The 15,760-nt window shown below is 37.9% G+C and overlaps 1 non-coding gene across 1 annotated transcript; it reads right to left on the bottom strand.

Moving 5' to 3' along the window:
* Window positions 1-14,955: 14,955 nt before the first annotated feature.
* On the bottom strand, window positions 14,956-15,062 carry LOC112753496 (small nucleolar RNA R71). The gene has a single exon (XR_003177881.1). It is a non-coding gene; the product is annotated as a small nucleolar RNA R71 (small nucleolar RNA).
* Window positions 15,063-15,760: the final 698 nt, after the last annotated feature.

The following is a 15,760-nucleotide window of genomic DNA, read 5'->3' as shown; positions in this document are numbered from 1 at the left end:
CCATTAGATCTTTAAGAGGAAGAACAAGCCGCCATCACTAAGGTGGACCCGTTCTTTAATCTCCTTATTCTTTTTTTTCTGTTGTTCGAATTTTTATGCTTTATGTTTATTTATGTTTGTGTCATTATTACATGATCACTAGTGTCTAAGTGCCTATGCCTTAAAGCAATGAAAATGAATCCATCACCTTTCTTAAATGAAAAATGTTTTTAATTGAAAAAGAAAAAGAGGTGCATGAATTTCGAATTTTAAAACAGTTTAGTTATTTTGATGTGGTGGCAATACTTTTGTCTTTCTGAATGAATGCGTGAACAGTGCATATTTTTGAATTTTTTGTTTAAGAATGTTAAAATTGTTGGCTCTTGAAAGAATGATGAAAAAAGGAGAAATGTTATTTGATAATCTGAAAAATCATAAAATTAATTCTTGAAGCAAGAAAAAGCAGTGAAAAGCTCACAGAAAAAAATATATATATGTGAAAAAAAAAGAGAGAGAAAGAAAGAAAAAGAAAAAGCAAGCGGAAAAAGCCAATAGCCCTTTAAACCAAAAGGCAAGGGTAAAATAAAAAAAGGGGATCCAAGGCTTTGAGCATCAGTGGATAGGAGGGCCCATAGGAATAAAATCCTGGCCTAAGCGGCTAAACCAAGCTGTCCCTAACCATGTGCTTGTGGCGTGAAGGTGTCAAGTGAAAACTTGAGACTGAGCGGTTAAAGTCGTGGTCCAAAGCAAAAAGAGTGTGCTTAAGGACCCTGGACTCCTCTAATTTGGGACTCTAGCAAAGCTGAGTCACAATCTGAAAAGGTTCACCCAGTTATGTGTCTGTGGCATTTATGTATCCGGTGGTAATACTAGAAAACAAAGTGCTTAGGGCCACGGCCAAGACTCATAAAGTAGCTGTGTTCAAGAATCAACATACTTAACTAGGTGAATCAATAACACTATGCGAATTTTGAGTTCCTATAGATGCCAATCATTCTAAACTTCAAGGGATAAAGTGAGATGCCAAAACTGTTCAGAAGCAAAAAGCTAAAAGCCCCCGCTCATCTAATTAATACTGATCTTCATAGATGTTTTTGGAATTCATTGTACATTCTATTCTTTTTATCCTATTTGATTTTTAGTTGCTTGGGGACAAGCAACAATTTAAGTTTGGTGTTGTGATGAGCGGATAATTTATACGCTTTTTGGCATTGTTTTTAGTATGTTTTTAGTATATTTTAGTTAGTTTTTATTATGTTTTTATTAGTTTTTAAATAAAAATTACATTTCTGGACTTTACTATGAGTTTGTGTGTTTTTCTGTGATTTCAGGTATTTTCTGGCTGAAATTGAGGGACCTGAGAAAGAATCTGATTCAGAGGCTGAAAAAGGACTACAGATGCTGTTGGATTCTGACCTCCCTGCACTCGAAGTGGATTTTCTGGAGCTACAGAAGCCCAATTGGCGCGCTCTCAATTACGTTGGGAACTAGACATTCTGGTCTTTCCAGCAATATATAATAGTTTATACTTTTCCCGAGATTTGATGGCCCAAACAGGCGTTCCAAGTCAGCTTAAGAATTCTGGCATCAAAACGCCAGAACTAGCACAAAAGCTGGAGTTAGTCACCCAAACTGGCACAAAAGCTGGAGTTTAACTCCAAGAAAAGTCTCTACACATGGAAGCTTCAATGCTCAGCCCAAGCACACACCAAGTGGGCCCAGAAGAAGATTTCTGCATTAATTACTTATTTCTGTAACCCTAGGCTACTAGTTCTCTATAAATAGGACCTTTTGCTATTGTATTTTCATCTTTGAATCATGTTTTGATGATTGAACCTCTTTGGGAGGCTGGCCATTCGGCCATGCCTGGACCTTTTGTTCTTATGTATTTTCAACGGTGGAGTTTCTACACACCATAGATTAAGGTGTGGAGCTCTGCTGATCTTCATGAATTAATACAATTACTATTGTTCTTCTATTCAATTCGTGCCTACTTCTTCTCTAAGATATTCATTCGTTCTTCAACTTGATGAATGTGATGATCCATGACACTCATCATCATTCTCACCTATGAACATGTGCCTGACAAACACCTTTGTTCTACTAGCAATGGCTTGAATGCGTATCTCTAGGGTTTCTAATCCAAGATTGGAACCTTCGTGGTATAGGCTAGAACTATTGGCGGTCATTCTTGAGATCCGGAAAGTCTAAACCTTGTCTGTGGTATTCCAAGTAGGATCTGGGAAGGGATGACTTTGACGAGCTTCAAACTCGCGATTGTTGGGCGTGTGACAGACGCAAAAGGATCAATGGATCCTATTCCAACATGATCGAGAACCGACAGATGATTAGCCGTGCGGTGACAGCGCATTTGGAACATTTTCACTGAGAGGACGGGAAGTAGCCATTGACAACGGTGATGCCCAACATAAAGCTTGCCATGGAAGGGAGTATGAATGATTGGATGAAGGCAACAGGAAAGCAGAGGTTCAGGAGGAACAAAGCATCTTCATACGCTTATCTGAAATTCTCACCAATGAATTACATAAGTATCTCTATCTTTATTATATATTTTATTTATCTTTTAATTATCAATTCTCCATAACTATTTGAATCCGCCTGACTGAGATTTACAAGATGACCATAGCTTGCTTCAAGCCGACAATCTCCGTGGGATCGACCCTTACTCACGTAAGGTATTACTTGGACGACCCAGTGCACTTGCTGGTTAGTTGTGCGGAATTGTGACAAAGTGTGATTCACGTTTGAGAGATCCAAGTCTTTGGCGCCATTGTTGATGATCACAATTTCGTGCCCCATGCGCCATGAGCAGAACACAGATGACGTGTACGCATGATCGAAGCGAACACGTGACAAGGAAAACTCCAGATGACGCGACCGCGTGACTGGTGTGCGAAATAGTGATCATTGCTTCCTTGGTAACGACGCTAAAAACTCAATACGCACGTTCATGTTCTTAATTCTGTTTCACAACTTCGTACAACTAACCAGCAAGTGCACTGGGTCATCCAAGTAATAAACCTTACGTGAGTAAGGGTCGATCCCACGGAGATTGTTGGTATGAAACATGCTATGGTTACCTTGTAAACCTCAGTCAGGCGGATATTAAATGGTTATGGAGTTTTTGAATAATAATAATAATTAAACATAAAATAAAGATAGAGATACTTATGTAATTCATTAGTGAGAATTTCAGATAAGTGTATAGAGATGCTTTCGTTATTCTGAACCTCTACTTTCCTGTTGTTTTCATCCAATCCTTCCTACTCCCTTCCATGGCAAGCTATATGTAGGGCATCACTGTTGTCAATGGCTACTTCCCATCCTCTCTGTGAAAATGGTCCGATGCGTTGTCACTGCACGGCTAATCATCTGGAGGTTCTCGATCATACTAGAATAGGATTCACCCTCCTTTTGCGTCTGTCACTACGCCCAGTACTTGCAAGTTTGAAGTTCGTCACAGCCATCCCTTCCCGGATCCTAATCGGAATACCACAGACAAGGTTTAGACTTTCTGGATCTCAGGAATGGCCATCCATGGGTTCTAACTTATACCACAAAGATTCCAATATCTCGGACTCGGTCCTCTGTATTAGATATCCAAGAGATACTCATTCTAGCTTGTTTACATGTAGAACGGAAGTGTTTGTCAAGCACGCGTTCATAGGTGAGAATGATGATGAGCGTCACATAATCATCACATTCACCATGTTCTTGGGTGTGAATGGATATCTTAGAATAGGAATATGCTTGAATTGAATAGAAAAACAGTAGTACTTTGTATTAATTCATGAGGAATAGCAGAGCTCCACACCTTAATCTATGGAGTGTAGAAACTCTACCGTTTGAAAATACATAAGTGATAATGGTCCAGGCATGGCCGAATGGCCGGCCCCCATGAAAGTCTAAGATAGCATAAAACTAATCAAAGATGATCCGAAGATGATAAATACAATAGTAAAAAGTCCTATTTATACTAAACTAGTTACTAGGGTTTACAGAAATAAGTAATTGATGTAGAAATCCACTTCCGGGGCCCACTTGGTGTGTTCTTGGGCTGAGCATGAAGCTTTCACGTGGAGAGGTCATTTTTGGAGTTGAACGCCAGTTTGTAACGTGTTTCTGGCATTGAACTCCACTTTGCAACTTGTTTCTGGCGCTGAACGCCAGACTGCAACATGGAACTGGCGTTCAACGCCAATTTGCATCATTTAAACTCGGGCAAAGTATAGACTATTATATATTTCTGGAAAGCCCTGGATGTCTACTTTCCAACGCAATTGGAAGCGTGCCATTTGGAGTTCTGTAGCTCCAGAAAATTCACTTTGAGTGCAGGGAGGTCAGAATCCAACAGCATCTGCAGTCCTTCTTCAACCTCTGAATCTGATTTTTGCTCAGGTCCCTCAATTTCAGCCAGAAAATACCTGAAATCACAGAAAAACACACAAACTCATAGTAAAGTCCAGAAATGTGATTTTTAATTAAAAACTAATAAAAATATACTAAAAACTAACTAAATCATACTGAAAAATATGTAAAAACAATGCCAAAAAGCGTATAAATTATCCACTCATCAGTGACCCACGCGGACGCGTGACAGACGCCATGCACCAGAAATTATAGAAAATACTCCCAGCGATTTTTTAAACCCTTTTTGGCCCAGATCCAAGTCCAGAAGGCACAGATTAGAGGTTACAAAGTGGGGGAATGCATCCATTCAAAGGGAGCTCTCGAATTATTCACTTTTCTTAGTTTAGATATAGTTTTTAGAGATAGAGGTTCTCTCCTCTCTCTTAGGTTTTAGGATTAGGATTTCTTGTTATTTCAGTTTAGTATTCCAACTCTTTATCAGGTTCAATGTTCATTTTTAATTATTTTCTCAATTTAATTTATGAACTCTTCCATGTTACATATGATTCTCTTAATTAATGTTAGTTGAGGTATTTCAGTTTATGATTGCTTTCTTTCATTTATATTACTGTTGCTTCCAATCTGAAGACATTTTTATTCGAGTAAGTTTACCTTTCCCCTTTTGGCCTTGGTTACGTAATTGGTAACTCATGAGTTATCAAACTCAATGTGATTGATAATTGTTGTCTTTGCTAATTGAATTGAACTTCAATAACTCGAATCCTTTCTTAGGAATTGACTAGGACCTGAGGATCAAACTAATTGGTCCACTTGACCTTCCTTTGCTTTAGTAAAGGCTAACTAAGTGAGATTAAAACTCAATTCTCATCACCATTGATCAGGATAACTAGGACAGGACTTCCAAACTCTCATACCTTGCCAAGTGTTTATTTTATACTTATTTATTTATTTTATTTGTCATTTAAATTACTTGTTCCTTACTTTTAAAACCCCCAATTTACAAAACTCAACCAATAATAAGAACATACCTCCCTGATGCATGGAAACTTGTCTCTCAACAGATTTCCCTCGGCAAGTATACCGAATTGTCGTCAAGTAAAAACTCACAATAGAGTGAGGTCGAATCTGATGAGCGAATAATTTATACGCTTTTTGGCATTGTTTTTACATAGTTTTCAGTATAATTTAGTTAGTTTTTAGTATATTTTTATTACTTTTTAAATAAAAATCACATTTCTGGACTTTACTATGAGTTTGTGTGTTTTTCTGTGATTTCAGGTATTTTCTGGCTGAAATTGAGGGACTTGAGCAAAAATCAGATTCAGAGGTTGAAGAAGGACTATAGATGCTGCTGGATTCTGACCTCCCTGCACTCAAAGTGAATTTTCTGGAGCTACAAAACTCCAAATGGCGCGCTCTCAATTGCGTTGAAAAGTAGACATCCAGGGCTTTCCAGCAATAGATAATAGTCTATACTTTGCCCGAGTTTAGACAACACAAACTGGCATTCAACGCCAGTTCCATGCTGCATTCTGGAGTTACCACTACAAGAAAAATACACATTCAGCCACACTTTTTTAAGCTACAATTGAAAAGCGTAGCCTATTCATAGAATAGGCTACGTTTTTCTCCGTGTTGCCTTTTTATATGAGAAAAGGGTACACAATTGTGGCATCATTTAAAAAGTTTAGCCTTAAGTATTTTAGAAATCACTTATAAAGCGTAGCCTTACCTAAATATCTATGAATACACTTTTCTCATCAAAGGAAATGCTTTCAAAGAGTAGCTTATTTATTCTATTTCAGGTGCGCTTTAAAAATGTCTTCTAATATGAGAATCCTTAATAAACACTTGGTAAAAAAATTTGTTGGCCTTCCCCCTCACTCACGCAGCAGTGCAGACTCTCATCCTCACTCAACATACACAAACACGAAAGAGAGAAGAAATCAGAGAGGAGAAGGGAAGGAAGGAAAGAGAGGATGACGCCGTTTAGGGCTCCGCTGCCGTCACCATCGTCGTTGAGCGCCAGTGAGAGAGAGAGCTCGACGATGAGAGGAAACGCGATGGAGGAGAGAAAAAGGAGGTGCTCCGTCACCGCTGAAGCTCCATCACCACAGCTAGGGCTTGTTTCAGTCGCTGTTCTGCCACCGTCGGGCTTCTGTGCCACCGCTAAGGAGCTCGAAGTGAGGAAGGAGGGATGTATCGCCGCCTTTGTGCTCTGTCGCAGCGCTGCCGTTGACTGGAATTTGCCGCTGAGCTGCTGGACCGTCTCCAAGCCGTTGCGTCGCCGCTCATCTCTTCACTGTCACTGCTCAACACCATCATCGTATCCTCTGTCACCAGGTAAGCATTCTCTGTTCTGCATCCTCTCTTTCTTGCTCATTCTCTAACTCGCTCTCACTTTGTAGTTCGAAGGTGTGCATGATTTTGATAGTGATGATGAACTGCAATGGCTAATTGACGTTAAGATTTTTGCCAGTAAAGAAGTTCATAAAAATAGTCGTGTTGTAGATATAGTCTCTAAACCAACAAAAATCCCTTCGTGCAAACGTTTTGGTTGTCACAAGTAACAAACTCCTTAAAAATTGTTAACCGAGTATTTTAAACCTCGGGTCGTCTTCTCAAGGAACTGCAGGGAAGTATGTTCTTATTATTGGTTATGGAGGTTGTAAAATCGGGGTTGAGAGTGAAGAGTAGATATGACAAATAATTTAAATGGCAATTAAAATAAATAAATACTGTAAAGCAAACTTTTGGCAAGGTAAGAGAAATTGGAAGTCCAACTTAGTTATTCCTCTCAACAATAGTGAAAGTTGAATCTAAATTCCACTTAGTTAACCCTTACTAAAGCAAAGGAAAGTCAAGGGACTAATTAGTTAGACCTTCGAATCCAAATTATTTCCTAAGAAAAAGTTGGGATTATTGAAGTTCAGTTTAATTAGCAAGATAACGATTATCAATTATGCTGAGGTTGATAACTGTTGAGTTACTGATTTCTTAACCAAGACCAAAAAGGGAAAAAGTAAAATTGTTGGAATAAAAATGTCCTTAGATGGGAAGCAATAATAACTTAAATTAAAGAGAACAATAGTAAACTGAAATACCTCAAATAATCATTAATTCAAATAATAATCTGTAACATGGAATAATTCATAAGCCAATTGGGCAACATTTATAGATACGAATAAAAGCATTAAAGTAAAAGTAGCATAGAAACATAAATTAAAGTAAATACTAAACCTGGATCGAGAGTTACTCTTAAAAACTAAGAGAAGTCCTAAATCCTAATCCTAAGAGAGAGAGGAGAAAATCTCCCTCTCAAAACTAAATCTAAATCATGGAAAGTAATAAAAAATGCGAGCCTCCTTTGAATGGATGCATTCCCCCACTTTATAGCCTCTAGTCTGTGTGTTCTGTACCTGGATCTGGGCCAAAAGGGCTTCAGAAATCGCTGGGGGCGTATTCTGTAAATTCTGATACGTGGCCTCTGTCACGCGTCCGCGTGGGTCACGCGGTCGCGTCATTTGGAGTTTTCCTTGTGGTGCGGTCGCGTCGGTCACGCGTCCGCATCGAATGCGCTATGCTCAAGTCGCGCGGCCGCGTCAGTCATGCGGCCGCGTCGCTGCTTCTTCGCTCCTGGCACGCGATCGCGTGGATGCCAGTTTCTTCAAAACTCCGTTTCACACTTTCCTTCCATTTTTGTACGTTTCCTTTTCCATCCTTTAAGTCATTCTGCCATAGAAAATCTGAAACTACTCAACACACTAATCACGGTATCGAATGGAAATAAAGGTAATTAAAATAATTAATTTTAAAGCTTAGGAAACATATTTTTCACATACATCACATAATAAGGAAGGGAAAGTAAAACCATGCAATTAATATGAATAAGTGGGTGAAGGATTGAATAAATCATTCAAACTAAGCACAAAATAACTCATGAAATATGGGTTTATCACTAATTGAGATACAGAAGGTATGTATCAATTTTCAATTGGTTCTGTGAATTTTTGGGGGTTTTGGGTTCTAATTTTAGGTTTTCTAATTTTGAGGGTTTCGCCTTCTAATTCTCAATTTGTTATGATTCCTTTCTGTGTTTGGCATTAACGGAAGCAATTGGCCCTTATTCTCAGTACAGCCTGGTGGGTTTGTGGGGAAGGAGGAGACTGTAATTTAGCAAAGGAATGGTGCAGTGGAGTGGGGCAGCGGAAGTGGCGGCAATGGCCTGATCAGATTGGGGAAGGAGTGGATTGTTAGTTTGTATTGTTTCATGTTAATGTTTTGGTCCTGCTTCTACATTTGATTTAGAATTTTTTCTTCACTAACTGCATAATGGGGAAGCTGGTAGAGCCTATATTGGTGTTTTGGATCTACTCATAAAAGCAACAAGCGGATTGGTCATGCTGTCCTTATTCCTGAACCTGTTGCACCAGCAAGTCTAGCTGCTACTGTGGCACCAAATCCTTCAACCACCATTGTAATGCCATTCATTGTCCCTCCATCTTCTCCTGAATCTTTTCTCCAATCTGATCCACCTTCCGCTACTCATTCGCCGGATGGATTACTGTCTCTCACAGTCAATTCTTACTCATCTGGTGGACCTGCATCCATTTGTTAAGTATGGGTTTAACAGATTAGTGAGTATTGTTAGATTAGTGATTTTTTATGTTTATCTTACCTTCTGATATAGAATAGAATAGTGTCCTTATGTTTATCAATTTGTCTGGTTTTTATTTTTGACATTAACTCCACCTTAAACAATTTTGATACTCACACTTATTTACTTACATAACATGTCAGGTGCTAATCATTGCCACTACTGATCGTAACTGCGCAACACTATCGCAGGTCAGATATTGGCAATAGATTCTTCTGTTTTGTATTTATTTGGTCCAACTAAGCCTGTTGTATATATGATTGTTTGTGTGCATTATATGTAACCTAAGTGGATTGTATGTCGATGTTTTTGGCTTTTTGCTTGCAAGTCTTGTAGACCACCTTGTTGTTATTACCATTTTTTATTTCTGCTGTGAGATTTTCCCAAACGATAGTCGCGACTGGTTTGTGAGATTTCTAGTTATTGTGTTTTTTGTTTTCCTCTTTCTGTTTTTGTGTTTTTTCCCACTATTTTCCCCTTTTTTCACACCGCCTTTTCATTTGCGTGGTTTGGGATCTCATGGAACTCCAGTCTTAGCTTGTGTGAGGATTTCAAGGATATCAAGAACTGACTTTTCTTAAATCCTAAGTAGATGCATATCTCGCATAAACTCCTCATGCAAAAGTCTTTTGGCTTGAAATTGAAGGCATGAATGATGCATGAGCATGTCACTGAAGGCATGAAGGATGCATGAGCATGACACTCATGTTGTTTATATTATATTGATGGCATATCCCATGGTTTTTATCTTAGATGGCCAATGCGTGTAGCCATGTAACCTGATGCCGTCTTAGTAAAATATTGAACATTGCTATTGAATGATAAGAACATCAGCTTGCATTGAAATATAAGTTAATTAACAATCACCATGCCAAATGTGGGATTCCTTACAATCCTTGCATATATGCTTGATTGCCCATAGGGCCTTGCATATATGTCGCTAATAAATGTGACATGTTGTATTTCATTGCATTACTTTGAACTTGGTTTTGTTTTGTTTTTTAACCGGAATGAAAGCACACAATTTCTGCTTCATAATGGCTTATTGGAGTGACACGTATAAATATTTTTATTGCGAGCTTATTTTCTCTGCATCTCACCAGCAGTGTTCACTGATCTAATAACTTTCTATCTTTTATCAGTTGATATGGAATTTGGTCCGTTCCTCTTGGATACTGCATATAAGCTGCAACAAGAGAAGAATTTCTTCCATTGATGCTCTAGAGAGGATTCTAGCGGAGCTTGAAGGTTGGTTACTGGAATTTTGCTTTGATCCAATCTGTGACATAAAAGCTTGCAAAGTAGAGGTGAGACCATTCAGACTGGCATTAATACTATTCATGATGTTATTTTCCATGGTCTGTTGTCTTCGCTCAAAAGATTGTAGTAGCTCTTCATTAGGAGATAAAGAAGAGTGAGTAAATTGAGAGGTCTGCTGTTGATTGTTCTGTGGTCCTTGGTTTTGCCTCAGGTGAGGTGCTCTGTAAGGTTGATTCTGCTACCTGTTGTTGTTATTATTCCACCTCTGATTTTCCTGATTATCTTGGCCTCCTCTGTTATTGTTGTCCCTCCAATTCTGGTTAGAATTGTCCTGCCATCCATGGTTATTATTTGCACTTTGATTGTACCCTTGGTTGGGGCGGTCATAGAAGTTATGAGTGGATGCCACCATGTTGTCTTCTTGTTGGAGCTGTGGGCATTCATCAGTGTAATGGCTATAATCAGTACAGATTCTGCAAACTCTCTGTGGGACTAGTTGTTGGTTTTGCTGTGGTGGAGGGGGTTGAACTTGCTAAGCTTGTTGTTGATTCAGTTGCATCTGCTTCAGCAAGTTAGTCATCTCACATATACTTTGAGTTAGAGCAGCAGTCTCTCTGTTAGAGGATACTTCTGCAACAGCTTTTGAACGGCCTTGCTTTTGCCTGTGGTTCCTAGTAGATTAAGCTAAATCACTGATCAATTACCAAGCCTCATCAGTAGTCTTGTACTTCTTCATAGACCCATTGCTAGCACTTTCCAATGTGGTCTTGTCTTGGGGCCTCATGCCCTGTGTGATATAGCTAAGTAACACTATCTTGTCAATCATGTGGTGGGGGCATGCTTCCAGAAGATTATTGAAGCGCTCCCAGTATTCAAAGAGAGTCTCATTGTCATCCTGAACAATTGTGGAAATATCCTTCCTCAGTTTATCAGTAACTTCAGATGGAAAGAATTTCTCCAAAAACTCCTTTCTGAGTGTATCCCAGTTGGATACATTTGCTAGAGGTTGAGTGTAGTACCATTCTCTTGCTTTTCCTTCAAGAGTAAACGGGAAAGCTTTCAGCAAAATTGAAGTTTCATCAGTACCATCACGCCTGACAGTAGAACAGGCTGCCTGGAAATCTCTCAAGTGCTTGATAGGCTCTTGAGCAGGTAGGCCATGAAACTTGGGCATCACATTTAGCAGTGCGGTCTTTATTTCAAAATCTGTAGCTACCGCTGGATGATGCGCTTGAAACGGTTGCATTGTAAAATCAGGGGCTCCTTCCTCCTGGATGGTAACTCTCCTAGCTACCATGTCTTCTGCACATAAAACAACTGAATTAGTAGAACGGGGGCTGGTTTCTTCCTCAAGTTCACTTTCAGATCCGCCCTCAGAGTGGACTAACCGACGCTGTTCTCACCTTATTCGTGAAATAGTCCTTTCAATTTCAGGATCGAATATTAGCAAGTGTGAATCAGGAAGTGAACGCGTCATTTGACGAAAGAAACATACAGCTCATAGTAGAAAAATAAAATAAAATGCAAATAAATAAATTCTAATTAATAACTTTAGCACTCTATTGCAACTCCTCGGCAACGGCGCCAAAAATTGATGAGACACAGAAGTTGGCGAATTAAAAATTATTAAAATAGTTACGTTGCAAGTATAGTTCTTAACTCACCGAAAATCTGCCTATCAATTTAGAAATATGTCACAGAGAGTTTAAATTAAAAATTACTGGGAGTTTAAGTCCTAGGTCGTCTCCCAACGAGTTGCAAAAAAGTGTGTTATTTTATTAATCAGATGTTCCAAGAAGTTGAGTTAAGTAGGTGGAAAATTAAATTGAGAAAATTCAAATAATATGAATAAAAGCCTTGACTGGGAGTCGATTAGTTGGAATCTCTATCATTGATGGGATCAATTCAAGATTAATTTATAATTAATGGTTGTTCTGTTTAGTTATCCTTTACTAGGTAAAGGAAAGTCAAACAAGTTGGAATGCTAGATCTGTTCACGAGTTGCAACCCACTTAGTTCAAAGGGGTTGGCGTTAGTGATTAGATAACAATCCAACAGTTAACCCAATTACAATTTTTCTTTCAATCCTTCCAACTCAAGAGTTCCTTTCAATCAACTCCCCATCAAGTGAGGGAATTACTCACTCATTGTAAATAATAAATCTATAACAGATGAAAGGGAATTAAAAGAAGACATGATTATTGGAATGGAAATTAAATTAAAATGGAAGAAATAATCCTTGTATTAAATAATCATAAAAGTATTTAAATGACAAAATTGAACAAAGCAAAGAACATGGAAGAATAAAACCAAGTTAAGAGAACGAACTAGAATGACGAAGTCTTGATGAGGAAATAACTCTTCTCAATGTTCCAATGCTAAGACCAATTGAAAATTAAAATTCTTCAACCTAGAGAAAGAAACCCAAAGGAGTAAAACTCGATCTAAAACTGAAAACTGTGTCGAATGAATGTTGTTCTTTTGTTTCTGCATATTCTCTGGCTCTAGTCTGCTGTTCCGGGCCGAAAACTGGGTCGAAATAAGGTCCAAAATCGCCTCCAGCGAATTCTGCAGATTATGCAGATCGCACATATCACGCGATCGCGTCATCCATGCGGACGCGTCATTCGTGCTTTTCCTTGCTACGCGTTCGCGTCGTCCACGCTACCGCGTCGCTTGAGCTTTTCCAATCCGCGCGGCCGCGTGAGCCATGCGGCCGCGTCACTGCGATTTGCTCTCCTTCGCGCGGTCGCGTGAGCCATGCGATCGCGTCACTTGTCGCTGGTTATCTCTTCAAATTCTTGTGTTCCTTCCATTTTTCCTAGCTTCCTTTCCAATCTCCAACTCATTCATGTCCTATAAAGTCTGAAACACTCAACACACAGATCACGGCATCGAATGGAATAAAGGAGAATAAAAATTACATAATTAAAGTCTCTAGGAAGCAGTTTTCAAACATGTTATAAATTCAGGAAGGAATTATAATTTCATGCTAATTTAATGAATAAGTGGGTAAAGAGTTAATAAAAACCACTCAATTGAGTACAAGATAAACCATAAAATAGTGGTTTATCAGTGTTCATCTTGACATTCAAAGTGTTCTTGGTGTTCATCTTGACATTCATAGTGTTCTTGCATGCATCACATGTTTTGATCCAAAATTTTCATGCATTGAGTCTTTGGGTTGTTTTTCTCTTTCTTTATTAAAATTCAAAAATCAAAAAAATATCTTTCCCTTTTTCACTCATAAATTTTCGAAAATTTGAGTTGACTTTTTCAAAACCTTTTAAATTTTAGTTGTTTCTTATGAGTCAAATCAAATTTTCAATTTAAAAATCTTATCTTTTTCAAATCTTTTTCAAAAATCAAATCTTTTTCATTTTTCTTTCATAATTTTCGAAAATTCCAAAATGATTTTAAAAAATATTTTTCTTATTTTGTTTCATAATTTCACATCTTTACTAACAATTAATGTGATTGATTAAAAAAAATACTAAGTTTGTTACTTGCCTAGTAAGAAAGGTTCAATCTTTAAACTCTAGAATCATATCTTTTTAGTTTCTTGTTAGTCAAGTAATCAACTTTAATTTTCAAAATCAAATCTTTTTAAATTTCTTTTTCAAATATGTTTCAAATTAAGTTTCAATCACATCTTTTTCAAAATCAATTTCAAAATCTTTTCTAACTTCCTTTCTAACTTCTTACCTTTTTAAAATTGATTTTCAAAAATTTTTTTTATCAATCCTATCTTTTTATTTCAATCATATCTTTTTCAAAACTACCTAACTAATTATCTCTCTCTAATTTTCGAAAATACCTTCCCCTTTTTTTCAAATTTTTTTATTAACTAATTGTTTTAATTTTTAATTTAATTTGATTTCAATTTTAATTTTCAAAATTTAACTTCAAATTTTATTTTTAATTTAATTAATTTTCGAAATTCCCTCTCTCTCATCTCCTTCTAATTATTTATTTATTTACTAACACTTCTCTTCATCTCAAAATTCGAACCCTCTCTTCCTCTTGGTATTTCAATTTCTCTTCTTCTATTCTTCTATTCTTATACTCACATACAGGAATCTCTATACTGTGACATAGAGGATTCCATATTTTTTTTGTGTTCTCTTCTTTTTCATATGAGCAGGAATAAGGATAAGAGCATTCTTGTTGAAGCTGATCCTGAACCTGAAAGGACTCTGAAGAGGAAGCTAAGGGAAGCTAAAGCACAACTCTCTAGAGAAAATCTGACAGAAATTTTCGAAAAAGAAGACAACATGGCCGAAAACAATAACAATGCAAGGAAGATGCTTGGTGACTTTACTGCACCAAATTTCAATTTACATGGAAGAAGCATCTCAATTCCTGCCATTGGAGCAAACAACTTTGAGCTTAAACCTCAATTAGTTTCTCTGATGCAACAGAACTGAAAATTTCATGGACTTCCATCCGAAGATCCTTTTCAGTTCTTAACTGAATTCTTGCATATCTGTGATACTGTTAAGACCAATAGGGTTGATCCCGAGGTCTACAAGCTTATGCTTTTCCCGTTTGCTGTAAGAGACAGAGCTAGAGTATGGTTAGACTCTCAACCTAAAGATAGCCTGAACTCTTGGGATAAGCTGGTCACGACTTTCTTAGCCAAGTTCTTTCCTCCTCAAAAGCTTAGCAAGCTTAGAGTGGATGTTCAAACCTTCAAGCAAAAGGAAGGTGAATCCCTCTATGAAGCTTGTGAGAGATATAAGGAACTGACCAAAAAGTGTCCTTCAGATATATTCTATGATGGTCTATCTGAGTTATCAAAGATGTCACTGGACCATTCTACAGGTGGATCCATCCACCTAAAGAAAATGCCTGCAGAAGCTCAAGAACTCATTGACATGATTGCAAATAACCAGTTTATGTACACTTCTGAGAGGAATCCTATAAGTAATGGGACACCTCAAAGGAAGGGAGTTCTTGAAATTGATACTCTGAATGCCATAGTGGCTCAGAATAAAATATTGACTCAGCAAGTCAATATGATCTCTCAGAGTCTAAATGGATTGAAGGAATCATCCAACAGTACTAAAGAGGCATCTTCTGAAGAAGAAGCTTATGATCGTGAGAACCCTGCAATAGCAGAGGTGAATTACATGGGTGAACCCTATGGAAACACCTATAATCCCTCATGGAGAAATCATCCAAATTTCTCATGGAAGGATCAACAAAAGCCTCAACAAGGCTTTAATAATGGTGGAAGAAACAGGTTTAGCAATAGCAAACCTTTTCCATCATCCACTCAGCAACAGACGTGAATCCCAGTGAGGAAGACCTCCTGGGACGTCCAGTGATCAACAAGGAGTTTCCCTCTGAGGAACCAAAAGAATCTGAGACTCATCTAGAGACCATAGAGATTCCATTGAACCTCCTTATGCCATTCATGAGCTCTGATGAGTATTCTTCCTCTGAAGTGAATGAAGATGTTACTGAAGA

Source organism: Arachis hypogaea, chromosome 15 (genome assembly GCF_003086295.3).
Source record: "Arachis hypogaea cultivar Tifrunner chromosome 15, arahy.Tifrunner.gnm2.J5K5, whole genome shotgun sequence".
Classification (NCBI taxonomy): domain Eukaryota; kingdom Viridiplantae; phylum Streptophyta; class Magnoliopsida; order Fabales; family Fabaceae; genus Arachis; species Arachis hypogaea.
This window is presented reverse-complemented; position numbering and strand designations above follow the sequence as displayed.